This window comes from Rissa tridactyla, chromosome 7 (assembly GCF_028500815.1).
Source record: "Rissa tridactyla isolate bRisTri1 chromosome 7, bRisTri1.patW.cur.20221130, whole genome shotgun sequence".
NCBI lineage: Eukaryota > Metazoa > Chordata > Aves > Charadriiformes > Laridae > Rissa > Rissa tridactyla.
In genome coordinates, this window is record NC_071472.1 from 10,215,072 (window position 1) to 10,231,176 (window position 16,105).

The following is a 16,105-nucleotide window of genomic DNA, read 5'->3' on the forward strand; positions in this document are numbered from 1 at the left end:
AATAATATTCAAACAGCCCTTCTTAGTTAAAAATGCATTCCCATGGAAACAGACGCATGTTTAATGAGGGATACGGAGATTATTTCAATAACGACTGATATTGGAACAGTGGGCAGAACTAATCAATAATAATTAAGCCCTTAGCCCGGTTAAGATACGGTTCTATAAAGCAGGTTATATACACGTTAGTGAGGTACTAGTTCGGGCCATGCTGTATATGTGTCTTCATGCATTGCTGTTATTTGTTTTTCCTGCTGCAGAAGGTATTGCATAGTTTACACATATTACAAAACCAGTAATCGAGTTTTGGCTCCCACCAGCTCTAATAAAAAAGAAGAAATTGATGCCACCAACTGATGCCACCACTTCCTTTGAAAGTCCAAATGGAAAGTCCTGTGATAATTATGCTTTGGGAAATGGTACCTCTTAATGAAAATGTTCTTCTACAGAAAAACCCACAACCCAACCAACAAACAAAACCCAACAACTCTTGAAGGATCATCGGTTAAACTGGACCCTGTTTGATCTCTTGGAATATGACATTATACTTTAAATGACAATTATTAAAATTAACTTGTGACACCTTTAAGCAAAAGCTATTAGTATTATTTTTTTTAATAGCTGATATGTATTTTGGGGAAGATTGTTAGTTAATAATGTATCCTTTAATGAATAAAAAAATATGCAAAATTCCAGACATGTTGAAGACTTAAAGGTTTGGGCTTGGATTTTTTTTTGTATTAATTCTGTCTCCCCAGGACAGCTTTTTTTATACTAATTGCTCATTGAAACTCCAAGAATCCCTGTCAGACTAGAAAAAAAAAAAAAAGCAGTTTTGTACCTAGGCATTAATAAGGCACAACCAGCAAGCTGGATGAATTAAGCAATATTGCTGTAAATTAATTATTTTCCTGAAAAGTTGGTGTGTCTGAAGCCGAGTTATGTATGGAAAGGAAACTGATTGCTAATATAAAACTGAAGGCAATTATGAAGTTAACACAGAGTGTGAACCTGTTATTCACACTGGAAAGCTGGGACGAGCCATGTGAAATACTGCTCGGTTTTGGGCGCAGGGGTGTACAGACGGGTCTTCGATGAATACACCCGTGGCCAAGAGAGCTGGAGAGAGGTTCCCAGAGGTACCCTCCCAACTGCCATCACAACTCAACCTTTCCTCTTGACCAAAGTGGCACGATTCTGACATAAAGGAACAAAATCCAAGAAATTGGCTCCTATCCTATGGCTGGCCAGTGACTGGATTTTAAGGGCTGACCCTTCTCAGTCTGCTAATTCTTAGTATGAGGACACCTATTCCTTTGGAACCAGAATAGCTTATTTCACATAGGCTACACCAGGATAACATTTTAAATGTGAGCTTGAGCCTTTTCTTGAGCTCACGTGTTCTTGACATACAGCACCTGGCTGAACACGGGTGCTCCTGTATAGGTAGCTCCAAAGCTTGGCTTGGATGAAAATTTGAGCTCCTACTATTGCCTGTAGAGCCAGCTGCCTGCCAGCCCACCGCAGAGATGGGCTGGACACAACAGATGGTGTGCTGCAGGATGTCAGCACTTTGTAGTGACATCGCAGGCTGGCATCGAGCAGACAAACCAGACTACCCTCTAGAAAACCTCATCATTGCACAAAGGGCTGCAGCTGAGCTGCCCAGAGAAAAAGAAGAACCGAAATACCAGAGCCCAGCCATCCCAGCGCTGGCAGTCTCAACACGTGGATGACAGATCACGTTCTGCTTTCTACCTGCCAGTATAGACTCAGCCTCTCAAAAAATATTTGAATCACCAGCCTAGGAAGTAAATACTTCATAATAACGGTCCTTTTCAGCCTCCAGTCCCATGGGGGACTTTCTTTTTTTGTTAACATTTGTCTTCTGTTCTTCAAAACAAATTAAAGTCCCACTTAAATGAAAAAGAAAATATGAACTTTATGGGAAATAAAAATTCAAACATTTCTTTCTCTGCATTTCTAACTATTTCAGGGCTAATTGCCTTTGAATTTGTAAATGCAGATAATGAGAAGAATCGTATGCATATGGAATTGAAGAGAATATATGCAGAGCAAGTCAAGTACTTGATATCCAATTTAACTTGGAGTTGGATATCGACTTTAAATAAGCAAAAAGGCCATAAGGTTTTTTCATCATCTTATCCTTAGGGGATACATATCTGCTCTGAACCTAATCAACTACAGTACATCACTGATCCTCTACGCTGGTGCTAATGAACGAACCTTTACGTGGCAGAACAGAGATGGATCATCAGCACCACAGGTCTGATGTGGCAACCAGACATTGCCCTACACGTTTCTATCAAGATTCAGTGGTTGCAAAAGTTCTTGTCTAAACTGCCTTTCAGGTCTTAGGGATCGCTATACAGAAGCAAACAGCAATAGAAATACATTATAATGAAAGCATAAACGAAGTTCCTTGTGTAAAATGACTTTTCTGAGCAATTTTATATGTGGTATGACATGCAAACCTTCACCTACCAATGCCAGCAAAATCTAGTAAGTAGGTGAGCTAGAAAAACTGGTGCACCCATGGACTGCACCAAAGCAAGCATGGAACAGCCACACCAGAACAGGCGGTACAGCAATTTTCAGATGCACCCTTTCCAGCAACACCAGTGGCAGCTCCTGTCAATATGATGGTCCCATTCAACACTGTCGCCCTACTGCAAGTAGGATTATGTAGCTGCTCTGGTGGTTGGAGTATGTTGCAGCTCAACAGTAGCTACTATTGCTACGATTGCTCGATTGCTCTTTTTTATTATTTTTTATTCTTTCTTCAGATAAAGAAATCCAGGCACGAAAATAGCTACCTGTCTTTCTAGAGTATATGGGAATTAATGGACCAATTTCAGGGGAAATACCGATGTGGAAGGCAGTAGCAGTCTTTTCTTGGGAAAAGAAGTAGTGAACTAAAAAGAAAGTAGCACTATTTAGAGAGAAGGCATGCAGTCATTTAGCACATCTTTCTAGCAGAAACTCAACGTGGACATTTGGCAGTGATAGTGGCTAAATCCAGCCTTCTGGGAATGGCTAAAATGGGTCTATATTGATTAGTGTTACTTTGGCTAATGGCTCCAGGTAGGAATTAGGAACACACTGGTAACCCTTGTTGCTACTAGTTAGAGCTATAGCTGATAGACCTGAATTTGCTTTTATTGACACACAAAAGAAAATACACCGCCTTCGATAGAGTTCCTCCAGTTTAACAGGGACAAGGAGAAGCAGATGCCAAAAATGGACAGTGTTCCTGTCCTAAATCTCTTTTGCACAATGAATTAGTCTCACCTCGAGCATCTTCTGCCCCCTTCCCTCAGAGTAAGAAGTAAGAAGTGGGATTATGCACTGCCATCTGACTTCCCCAGCAGTAACACTTCATTCCATTGATCAGGCTCTGCAAACAATGCAATTATTTCAGAGGAGAGTGCACTGAGCCCTAGTTTTGCTACTTCCACTTATTACTAAGGAGCATCAAACTACCCAGCCATTTTCCTGCAGCCATCTTTAAAAAAGGCAATGATCTCAATGTGCTGCTAACCTAATGAGGGCTGTGTGTGACAGAGTCGTAGATACATTTTCTCAGTAGCCTAATGAGGAAAGTGACAGACAGTGAAACAGTTCACACTTGAGTAATTTTCTAGTCATCAGCAACTGCAGCGTTCATGGTAGCAGAAGCCAGGGAAGGGACAGAGATATACAATAAATACACACTGGCTCCATTGGCCAGAATAAGTTATCACTAGGGTAGAGGTCTTGGGGCAAACTCCCTCAGGAAATTCAAACAAAAAGAGTCAATTTAAGGCATCTCTAGCAGTGCGTTCAATTAAAATTAAATTTAAAAAGTAGGATCAGCTGTTGGACTGTTAGGCCACCTGCCCAAAGGAAGAAAAAAAATTAGAGATGTAACGAACCTTTACTCCCCATGTCTGCAAGCTGCCTGTAAATGAGTGAATAGTACTGGCTTCTGACAACTGTCTGTTCAGCACAAAGTCCAGTTCTTTGCCTTCCACCCTAGAAAGAAAGAAAATAGCAGCAGAGAGCTCATTATCCATATAGACAGCAAGTGTTTGCATCAAAAATGCTGTCCTTCTTACATTTTTAACATACTGGCAACTTCTTCCAGTGAAATCATTATTTCTTAAGGGAACGTTACTAGGAGCCATGGCTTGGTACATCCACTGGTGCAGGCTCCAGGATTGACACCACGAGGGAAGAGCAGAAGCTGTGCAGAGCTGGGCAGTTCTCCAGGCAGTGTGTTACTGCAGCCCAGCACCTCCCGCTGCCCCGGCACTCAGGTGCGGGAGTGGAGAAGAGACACAGCCCAGGTGCAAGGGGAGGAGCCCTTCCCAAAGATGGCAAAACCAACTGGTCCAAGAAGTGTTTCGCCTGACAATGGTGGGGTGCAGGTCTTAAAAGGAAGAGATGTCACATTAAAACTTCTTATTCCTTCTTGATCCCTCACCTTGGGTATTGCTGTTTTTACCGGTGACAAAATACTGTGCCTACCTCCCTTCTTCTCTCAGACCAAGACAGAAGACATTTGATAATGCTGGGACAAATAACGCAGCAGCTGGACACCCCAAACCTGTCCCCCTGTGAACTGGCCTGACTCTCTAAGCAGAACAGACATTAGGAAATGTCTTGTGGTTCCTCATGTGGATCCTTCTGCTGTGGTCCTTCCTGCCATGCGTGGGAACCAACACGTAGGCAGAGGGACAAGCCCTGTCAGCTTTCTAGCTGTGCTGGAATGACTTCATGGAGAGCTGTGGACATGCTTTAGGGGTGCAGCAATTAGGTATGGCAGAGCTCGTGCTGCCCTTCCAGATCTGGTGCTGCTCTGCAGGCAGCAGTGATCTCCTTTGTCGTGTCAGCACAGCTCTACATAGCTCCTCCTTTGAGCAGCTCTGTGGGAGCTGGATGATGCCCAAAATGCCTAAACTCACCTCCTGCTGCACCAGACGCAGCTTCAGTGTATCTTTGCTCAACAGAGCTGCTGGGTCAAGTACAGAGGCTAGAGGGTGGGTTGAAATACCTCCCAGTGATTGCAGCAGCAACAGATGAGCCCTTGTGCAATTAAATCCTACCCTGCAAGAGCAGTCTATAATCCCCGGACAGAGCACACATTGCAGCCTCTTCCACTGAGGGCAGAGCAGCTCTCTGGCAGAGCTTTTGCCTCATTAGCTAATTCTCACAATCACTCCATAAGTCATTTCTGCCCTGGCTTTGCAGGCTGGTGGGGAAGTGAAGGACTTGCAGGAGTCGCCAGAGGCACAGATGCAGTTAGCCAGTAACCAAACTCAAAACTTCCGGACTCTGGTCCTCAGCTCTGGCTGCTCGACCAAAACCTTTTTATCCAAGCTCACTATGAGCTTGGACAAACTGTTGTTTTCTCTGATGTTTCTCCTTGCGTGTGTGAAGGGGTTCCCTTTGGCTTCTGACAGAAGGGCTGTGATTCAGAAAGTGATGGGCTCTATTAGGCGCCTCTGTTCTCCTACCGCATCTGCTACTGCTTCCCTGCGTGACCTAAGGCAAGGCATTTAAACTCCTTGCACCGTATGTGTCATGTTGGAGGAACCCAAAATTGCTTCTTAAATGTTGTTGAGTCAGCGCAGCGTAGTGCAGTGCAACGCAGCACAGCTCAGGGCTGTGCTCGTTCATTCCTGGGCGGCTCCAGACCTGGATCCCCTGGTCTGGGCTTTGTGCTCCACTGAGCTTCGCTCTACTTCTGGCCAGAGCCTGGCATCCCTTGCCCACATCCCTCACAGGAAGCAGCCACACACGCTCTGTGCATACTCTATTTTCTTCTTTTTAAAAACACAAAAGCACGCATCCAGAGTAAATCCGAACAACCTGGGATGCGTCTTGTTTTGTGCCGCTTAATAGAGAGGACAGCAGACTGTACTGCCCTGGCGCAACTGGTGCAGCATTTGGGCTTAACTTAAAGCTGGGGGTAAGCCAGTAAATACTGGGATTTCATAAAAGTCATAAGGGAATTAGGTGCTTATCTCCCCCTGAATTTCACTGGGGCTCACTCCTTTAGGCTATTTTTTAAGATCCCTGTCTAGAAAAAGAAACTGGCTTTTATGGGCGCAGCACAAACATTAAACTACTTTGAATAACTCTCCATGTGGAACTGCTCATGTGCAATAAAACCAGCAGTGTTTTCCAGTATAAATAATCATTCATTTCTTGAAATCATAAATCATTCACTTCTTGAATTATTTGGGTGTCAGGGGATAAACTGTTAAATCTATATTTAGTATCTAACTTGAAGTCCTGCCTGATTTTCAGAAGTACTGCATGCTTTTCAGCTGGAGAACTTGTACATCAGACCCCTTGGATAAAAGCGCTTCAATTTGGACTTAGACACTCATATTTAAAAACTCCACCCAATACTAAAGGGTAATCTGCAAAGGAAATTGAAAATTAGTTAAAAACTGTTCTGAGCACTTTCAACAATTACACAGTGGAAGGCATTTCAGCTGGAAATGCATTTTTAAGTAATTCTTCATAAATGTCCTTCTTGTAAAATTCTGTCTTGTTCATCACAGATGTCCTGGATCCACGACAGCCATGCACTGGATCACCCAACGGAGGCAGGGAGCGAAGAACTGGTTGTGTGGGGGAAACCAGCCAGTTGTGTCTGGCCGATGGGACACTGGGATGGGGGACAGCCCGTGGAGAGTAAAGGAGAGATGTACAGCCTTCGTGGTGGGAGATGGGAGGTGACAGCACACTGTGTGATCCTCCCAATCAACATACAAGTCTGTATACCAGTAATCTAACTGCCGCCCAGGTGATTTTAACGCCCTGAACCAGGACTAGGAAAGTGATTGTCCCGCTGTACTCGGCACTGCTGAGGCTGCACCTCAAATACTGTGTCCAGTTTTGGGCACATTGGGACGTTGAGGTGCTGGAGTGTGTCCAGAGAAGGGCAACGGAGCTGGTGAAGGGTCTGGAGAACAAGTCTTGTGAGGAGCGGCTGAGGGAGCTGGGTTCAGCCTGGAGAAAAGGAGGCTGAGGGGAGACCTTCTCGCTCCCTACAACTGCCTGAAAGGAGGGGGTAGCCAGCTGGGGGTCAGTCTCTTCTCCCAAGTAAAAGGTGATAGGACAAGAGGAAACAGCCTCAAGTTGCACCAGGAGAGGTTTAGGATGGATATTAGGAAAAATTTCTTCACTGAAAGGGTTATCGAGCATTGGCACAGGCTGCCCAGGGAAGTGGTGGAATTGCCATCCCTGGAGGTGTTTCAAAACATGTAGACATGGTGCTGAGGGACATGGTTTGTTGGTAACTTGGCAGTGCTGGGTTAACAGTTGGAATCGATGATCTTAGAGATCTCTTCTAACCTAAACGATTCTATGATTCTATACAGGAAAAAAGATTTGAAGAAACTCAGTGGTGAAGTCAATGTTCATTTTACTTTGTAGTTCACCTTAACTGATCCCGTATGTGAGCCAAAACTCCCGAGACAAGAAGTGTGTGCAAAAGACATAAACCTGTGAAAGCGTGGGACAAGTAGCTTCTCCTCTTCCAGTAAAATGAAGCACCAGCTACTTGTGAAAAGAATCCACATGCCAAATCTGTAAATACGCTCTACCTCTTTTTATGCTGCTGCTATAATTAATGTAAGAACCTTTAAAATTCCTATCTGATACTTACACTTGTTATAGCAACATATTTAATTCCAGAGCTACATCTTTCAGCAGATTCTTTTACTTCATTCAAATTACTAATCGTTTAGATTCTCTCTGAAAGTCTTTCCTCCCTCGCTCCCCATGCATGCTTAACCTAATTAACTATAAATGAGAAAAAATGCTATTCACATAAAAAGAAAATGTTAACCTATAAATTATCCAGTGCTCCCTCCTGAGGCTGGCAACGCCTCCCGCAGAAAAGCTCAAGTGTTGGTGCAGTTTCTTGGCTTCCTATCCAGTTTCTGCCACCCAAAATCGTTTTATACAACACATTACTCTGCCATTTTGTACATCTGGCAACATTTGCTGATACTAAGTCCTCTCCCGTGTTTTCAAGATTACACGAAGGAGGATTTCTAGGATGATTAATTGGAAAGAGAAGATCATTCCTTTACATTTCAAGGAACATTTGCAGAAGACTAATGGTCATTTATGGAAATATGGCCTCTTTATACCCATTAATGTCTTCCAGTGCTCCCTGTGGGTCACACAATTAACCACCCATTTGTGTTTCTTTGCTGCCGTCATCCCAAGTCCTCTCAGTTGTCGTCATCAGTTGAAAATCTGCTTTGCCATGGCCAGATCAAAAGCACACTCAGGTCTGTGGGACTGAGACATCTAAGGGACGGGGTCCTTGCTCTATATGTTTCTCCTCAAAATCCACTTTTTCCCAGAGGTTCTCAACTGCACTTTGCCAAATTCCACCCTGACAACCTTTTCCAAATGTATTTGCAGAAAATGCAAAAGCCGTTCCATGTACATTCACTCAGATTTTTACCTTGCTTTCCCCGCAGGAAGCCCTGGGCTCTATTCTGTGGCCACTCAAAAGACTGAATCAGGACCACTGCACCTCACAGACAGACCCCCATCGGACCTATCCACCCCGTTCTCCCCCCACAACCTCCCTGATGGTGAATACCTGCGTTTGGTGTTCCCTGGTTTCCTTTGGGGCCGTATCTATCTCCTCTCTCCCATCTCCCTGCCCAGACTCCGAGCCCACTCCCGCAGCCCCTCGCTGAGGGACCACCAGCCAGTCCTGCAATTTTCCATGATCCCGCCTGCTTCCAACACCCGCACAAATCCTAACCGCTTACTTTTCACTGCCGAGAGCCCCTTCCGTCAATGGTTTTGCAGGAATACAACCGCTAATAATTTTAGTTAATTGGTACTAATTACAGTTAACTGTAATTAGGGGCACATTCACAGGGGGAAGGTAGGGCTGAAGGAGGAGAAATATAATTCAGTGCGCTCTCAACTCTGTATACACACTTAGCTAAGCAGCGTTAATAAGAGTATCAGTCTGGTTCCCAAGCACACCAGAGGTAAATACAAGCCATTTTTCATGTTTTATTCTGCAGAGTACAGTTTTACCATGGCCCGTTTTACAAGCGAGGTAAATGAGTCACAGAAAGAGCAAGCAGCTTGACCAAGGCTTTGCAGTAAGACATCGGCAACACCAAGCACTGGAGAAACTACTTTCCAGCCCACTTGATCCTCACGAGGACAAAACCTCGCATCATCATCATCATCATCATCATCATTATTGTTATTGTTATTATTATTATTGCTGTGTAATAGCTACTCTCATCTCCAGCACCAGAAATTTTAGGCTAAGCTGTGGCACAGCTGCACAAGTGAATTTTAATTAATCAATTCCTAATCCCTGATTAGGGGAACGGAGCGAGAAGAAAATATCTGAGAGAAAATAAACTTCTGTCAGAAACAAAAACATTATTTGTGAGGCAAACGTCCTGCATCAATTTACAAATGATAAGATTCAATAAGCAGCAGTGGAAAAATAGAAAGTCTATTAGGAGACACGTAGGTGAATATTGTGTTCCAACCTTTGAAATCCAAGCTGTGCTTTAAGATTGTAACTATCTTTTTTCTCCAGAACAAAAAAAAAATAAAATTGAAAGGCACGACTATTAAGCAAGGATAAAGGCTGAGTCATAAGCAAATGTCATGTTATAGATTTACCTACCAACAAGAAGCCAGCAGGGTTCAGGTCAGAGGTTAATGAAAGACATCCAAAGGTCATTCAGTGATTATGTGAGAGCATGAGTTTAATAGGGCACGGGGACGACAGACACTGACAGAAGATTTATACCAGAGGTGATGACACCGCTACGAATACTGCTGATAAAAAGAGCCCCAATATCGGACTGAACAGAATGATGAATGGCGCACATGTCTACTCACACTTCTCATTATAAGCTCCTTCACTCATGGTGGCACTTAGCGGCATTTATTTACTGTGGTTTGATGGTACTGAGCAGAAGCACAGTATATCTAATACTTTAAATGTAGACTTGCCATATAAAAATGAAACAAGAGATAAGATTAGACCATTGAATAATTGCCCAGCTTTCCTGCAGAGATTATATTCACTAGTGCTAACATTATTTTTTCCCTAATGTTCTAGTGTACGAACAGCTCAAGTGAATTAATTTTCTAAGGCAGAAGGTCAAAGGAAAATAACTGATAAGCTTTCTGCCTGCTATAGAATATCACTTTACAATATTCTCGCCTCCTCATTTGTCAGATAGAGAATAAGAGGTAATATAATAAAGGTATATAAACATATTTTTCGTCACGCCATATTTAGTTTTAGTTGTCCCAAGTGCTATTTTTCCTTGTGGCTTCAGGTAGGAAGAAGATCAGAGAAGTCAGCCAAAAATGTCAAATAAAAAAAAAAATAATAAAAAAAGAATAAACCTTAGGACCAAAACCAAGGAAAACTGAGATCTGATGAATAACATGCACTGCACCAAGAAACTCCTTTTCAGGCTGTTATATATTTATCAAACCACTGGAGTGTGAATTCTATGAATAAGTCTTATCATCTTTCAGGCAGCAGGCACAATAAAAATTAGAACTACAGAAAATTGTGGGTATTACAAAAGGTTATCAATTCGTATGTATCTCTAGATGGGAATGTCACAGAAGAAAGTTCTGTATGTCTTTTCACTCGTACCTTCACCCAGAGATGGAGCAGTACTGCATGACGTCATATTTAACATCTAGTTGGGTGTGGAGGAACACAAATAAATCCCTACTCAACCAAGAGGTGTTGTAAATAGTGTACATAACTTTAAGAGGTGGAGAGATGTAACATTCTGAACATATGCTATCATCACTCTCCAAGGTAGTTCATTTAGTTACCTCACGTGTGTCGCCGTTATTACTATTTCCAAATACAATACATCTATATTCTATACCGTATCCATCTTGTAGTACCTGAATGTCTCCCATGTCATAGAAAAGGGAGGCAGCCACAGAAGTGCATTGTTATTATTATTTCTGTCATTATTGTTTATTATGGCCCATATTGCACTAGTTTCACAGAGATCATTTGGGTAAGCAATGGCTTATTACAACAGAGATTCGCAGTCTGGTCCTGGCAATGTTGCACTGGCTTCTAGATGTCACAATTATGCTATGTCTTGCGCTCACACATAATGAAAAGACGCTGCCTCTCCCAAAGCACTCTCTGTCCCATAGACCGCGGATTTCCGCGAGGTAAAGGCTGGGGTCTGCACGGCTGCACAGCAGGTAGGGCATCACGTAGAGTGTGAGGGATGTATTCATTGGAGCACTGTGTGTGTCTGCAATAACATTGTGCTAGGTCTTACATCTTAAAAACAGCACACATGAAAACCCTTCTAGCCAATTGCTTGTGGCCAAGAACAAGTGTCTTGAAAGAAGGTCAGTGCACCCAAGTTACAGCCTCTAGCCACTCTCCAATTAAGGACCAAAATGTACGTATTCAGAAAGGGGGGTAGTTTTCCAATACACTTTGAAATATTCCTTCCCCATAGAAGAAATATGGAATAAACAGGAAAAAAACCCTACCTGAACTTCAGAAAGAAAGAAGTATTTCCTGGGTTACCCTGAAAATCACATATTGATATCTGAAGGGCATCTGAAGGTCCAGCTGATCCCTCAGGATAAGGGACTTCTGATGGACCCCCGACAACCAGATGTATGTAAGGCAGAAGTTGCTTAAGTGTCATATCTAGTTGACAGAGAGAAGAATTACAGTTGCTTACGCTTCTGCTTGACTAGAAGGATTAAAAAAAAAAAGTAAATGTAAATAACACCTCATCCCTCTGCAGCACTGTGTAAGCCAAATGGGAATATAAGTGGTGCTGGCATTTCACCAGGCTTCTGCAACGCAGTAGCACCAGCCTGAGTGGAAGAAATGTCTTTTGTTACCATACCAGACATTCCACCAATTCATAGCCCTAATATGAGCCACAGACTCACCATTTTTAGCACTGATTCTCACTCATCTCTTCCATCTATGCCCAGAGCAGATGAACATGTGCATGCTTTTGTTTTAAGGACCTCATCCAGTTTTCCAATGTTTTTCAAGGACTGCAGAAAAATTTACCAAAAAGACATTTAACCAACAATTCCCAACAGCAGGGTACTTATTAATCTTGGAGATCTTGGTACCCACTTTCCCCTTTGGAAAAAACAGTGCAATCAGTTTTAGCTGACAAGGCTTTCCACTGGGCTAATCACTAAAAATTAATAGAAATATATCAACAAGGCCATGCCTCCATTAAAACACAATGGCGGGCTACACTCAGATATAGGAAAACCAATGAAAAGGCAGGAGGCAGAATGGCTTTTCTTTAAAGCTCTGCAGTCATCAGTGACACGCTGTCATTCAGCATGTTTTATTGTCCACTTGAGTCAAATGAATAGAACGGTCTAATGGAAGCCACAGTGTTTCCAGATAGGCAGCGTATTTGTTACTGAGGCAGACAATAAAATGTTAGTAAAGCATCTGAAGCGTCTCTACTCCAAATGAGAATGAGATTTCTTATTTATGAATAGGAAAAATAAAACTTGAACGACACTCCTTATTTATTATACAGCAAAAGAGAAAGCCAGGGCAACCGAAATTCTGCTTATAGAACAAATAGAAAATGTATCACTTTTCTAGCACAGCCACAAGAAAGCAAGTTTCATCTGAAGATATAAGATGTAAGATCCCTGATGGTTATGAAGGTAAGATCACTTTTTCTGAAGCAGCAGAAATTCACTGATGACAAAACATTTTGGCCCATGTTCTGGTTACAAGCATGTCAAACTACTTCTAAAGTCACTAATAATACACAGCTAAAATTTCATAACTAGAATAAAACATGATCTTTGTTCTGCTGCACCACAAATGCTGGGAAATACTGAGCCAGGAGTCAAGAAACTGTATCAGCAGATTACTCTCACAAAGACTGGTGCACGAAGTTCCCTTTTTTTTTTTAGTAATATATTTGGCAACCCACACATGTCTTGGAATTTATTTGGAATGGAAGATCTTCATACGCATTTTAGGAAGTACACTTGAGAAAATGACAAAGGACTCCTGAGAAGCTGGTGCCCCTGCGCAAACTAATTATGTTACTTGGAGTCCAGCACCTACCCTGGAGATACAAACTCAAAACAAACTAATTATCAGATAACCTAATCTGCTGGATTTAGATCAAATCTCTGTAAAAGCTAATTCTACATATATGCATGCATATATATATGTATATGCTAATTATACGTATATGCATGTGTATATATATGTATGTATCTGCATGGACAATATTTTTACTTTAACGCTCTCTATGAATTTAATTAATTTAGTTCTTGAAAAAGCTTTCTTCCGAGAAAAGCCAGAGAAGAAAGTACTGTGACAACAGCCATAAATCCACAGCAGAAGGTCTGCTGGGTATGTAGCACGGGGCGCAAGTTGTAATATTCTTCTGTATTTAAAGTATTTGCGTTCACTTTGAGTACGTGTGTTTATCTTTATGCAAGTCCTGGCCTGCTCAGAGTACTTCAATTCCTGGGTAATGGAAATACCATCAGAAGCCTGAACCTCATCATCTTTTTCATAAATGAATCACTGGAGCAAAAAGAAAGAAAGAAAGAAAAAACCTACAAAAAAACACTAGGAACAATCCAAACACAAACACAATACCGAGATTTTATTTGTCTCTCTGCGATGTGAAGGCCAAATTCTTCACTGGGGTAAATTTACGCTGCCAGCAGAAATTCAGGTCCAAAATGCAGCCTAGGACTAAAGGGGTAAGACAAAATCCAGGAGCCGGGTTGGGCTGGTTGTAGCTCAGTGACCCATGTCAGCGATGCAGCTGGGTACGTATTTTTCAGTACCTGTATAGTCCTAGGTACTTTGGTTCAACCTGTGTGTAATAATTCTACTAAAACAGATAGAATTAAAAAAATCTTCCTCATTAAACCTTCTTAAACCATCCTCATTAAGCCATAAAAAACGCACAGAAGAGAAGATAACCAATTCTGTTAATCCATTTGCCGTCACATTAAAATTTAAGTTCAGATGGTTCATACGCCATGTTCTGGTTGTAACACCAAATCTTACACAACACGGCTAAACCCCTGCTTTCCTCACAAAAGGACACATTGAAGCAGTAGCCCAGAAATCCAGGACAGCCTAACAACACTTTGCTGACACTAACTAGTGGGTCACTATAGAAAAAAGAGGTGATTCTTTATACTATCACAAAGATTATAGCCAAAGCAGTAAAATAATAAGGAAGGAGGGAAAGGGTTTCAATCTTTTAGGCTGGAAAACCCTGCAATACAAATTCCATTTATGTTGTTATGTAGTATGTTCTTCTGTCTTCTTTCCTTCTCCAGCTTATGGCTCTCCAGTGTTGCCTCTGTGATTCTGCAACTCAAAAAAAAATAATAGTGCTGACAGACAATCATTAATCCTTCTTGTCTTTTTATAGCTTCAGGGAGAGTTACGTGGAGCTGGCTGCTACCTATCATTCCGTTTATCCCCGTGTTCCTTGCACAATCCTCTTGCCAAACACCAGACCTCATTTTTTTGTTGCCCAGCTTACCGAGACTGCGTGTCGTGTGCTAGCAGGGTTCCCAGGAGAGCAGCCGTCCCTGCTGCAGGTGTCTGGGTTGCAACCTGCCTCTTGCTCTAGGACTTGACATTGCAGGCACGTCAGCCACCTCCACGCTGCTCAGCACTTGCTGCAGGTGATGGCGCCAAGTTGCCAGTGAAGGAATTTCTGTCTGCTTTGGTGTAAAATAACCAGAACGGGCCAAAAGAGTGTCATGAAGGAGACTTGACAGCACTATGCCACTATCTTCTTTGTCAGACTCTGATACCCCATTAATATCAGACGGGTTGTTATATGGTAAGAAATTGTGTAACTACATAGAGATGTGGAGGCCAATTGCCCAACAGAGGGTGTGCAATGCTATTCTAGATGCCCCAAAGCGTCCCTCCGCAGCCCCAGCCACAGCCTCGGGAAGGGTCGCACGTGGCTGTCACATCCCCAGCTCCATGCAGCTGTCCTGGATGCCTCAAAGTGTTTCTGAGATAGACCCTGAGTCCTATGTTTAGGCACCTGAATCACTTACCGACAGTCAAAAGCAACTAAGGCTGATGGAATATATTTCATTAAAACTGTTTTTAATGGAAAAATGTGTTTCTAAGTGAGCTCTTGGTTCTTTATTTTTGCATTTTGCACTGTGTGCTTTCTGAGGGAAAGGTCAAATTTGAGAGGAAGTTGAACGCTGCAAAATGGAAATATTTGTTGGAATGGAGAACTTCTGGTATTTGAATTGTCACTGTAAATTTACAGATTTCTGTTGGCTAAGAGAAATAGACATTTTTCAAAACACTCTATAACGTGTCCTTCACAGCAATGTCAATGCCAGCAGTGATTGCTGTCTGACACTGCCATGCCTGAGACTCGAAGTAACACAAACGTTCCTCAACGCTGACCCAGATAACCTGTGCTGTTGAACAAATTACACGAGATAACATTATTTCTTCTTTCTGTGGCCTAAAAGTTAGATGTTTATGAAGTTTGGCATCTTTTCCATCTGCAACAGCTGAAGGAAAGAAACAGCCTTCTCCAGAAGATAATTTTTTAAACTTAAAATAGATACATCAAATGAGCCGAAGGATCATTGTATGTGCTGTATGTGCTATTCCTCTCTTCCACCTGCAGAGGAATTTGCTGCTCTCTCTGGACTGTAAACTCTGCAGGGGTAGACTGGTTCGCACGCTGTATTTGGACAGTGAATAGCAACATAGGGTGGGTTATTGCCCCATCTCAAAATAAGTTAAATGAGTTGTTGACATTTTTGTAAGCATAAATATAAGGTCTGCATCTCTACAAATATAATGCCAAATAAGGTCAGTCAACAATATTGCCAAATACAACTGGCATTGCAATTGCTTGCTAATGACTACGTGGCAAGCCTTGCGATACTGAGTAGGAGCTTTTCAAATGCAGCTGCTGGAATCTTTTCCTTCCTTGTGGATCTGAGATGCCAGAAATGGAGTGAGAGAGAGAGAGGGAAAGGGAGAAAGACAGAG

General features: G+C 42.3%; 1 long non-coding RNA gene across 1 annotated transcript in view; it reads right to left on the bottom strand.

Moving 5' to 3' along the window:
• Window positions 1-3,318: 3,318 nt before the first annotated feature.
• Window positions 3,319-16,105, bottom strand: part of LOC128912579 (uncharacterized) — an 18,302-nt gene continuing 5,515 nt past the window's right edge. The window contains exons 2-3 of the long non-coding RNA XR_008467683.1: window positions 3,936-4,035; window positions 3,319-3,418 (exon numbers count right to left, since the gene is read on the bottom strand). This is a non-coding gene — a long non-coding RNA (uncharacterized LOC128912579). The remainder of the gene's footprint in view (window positions 3,419-3,935; window positions 4,036-16,105) is intronic.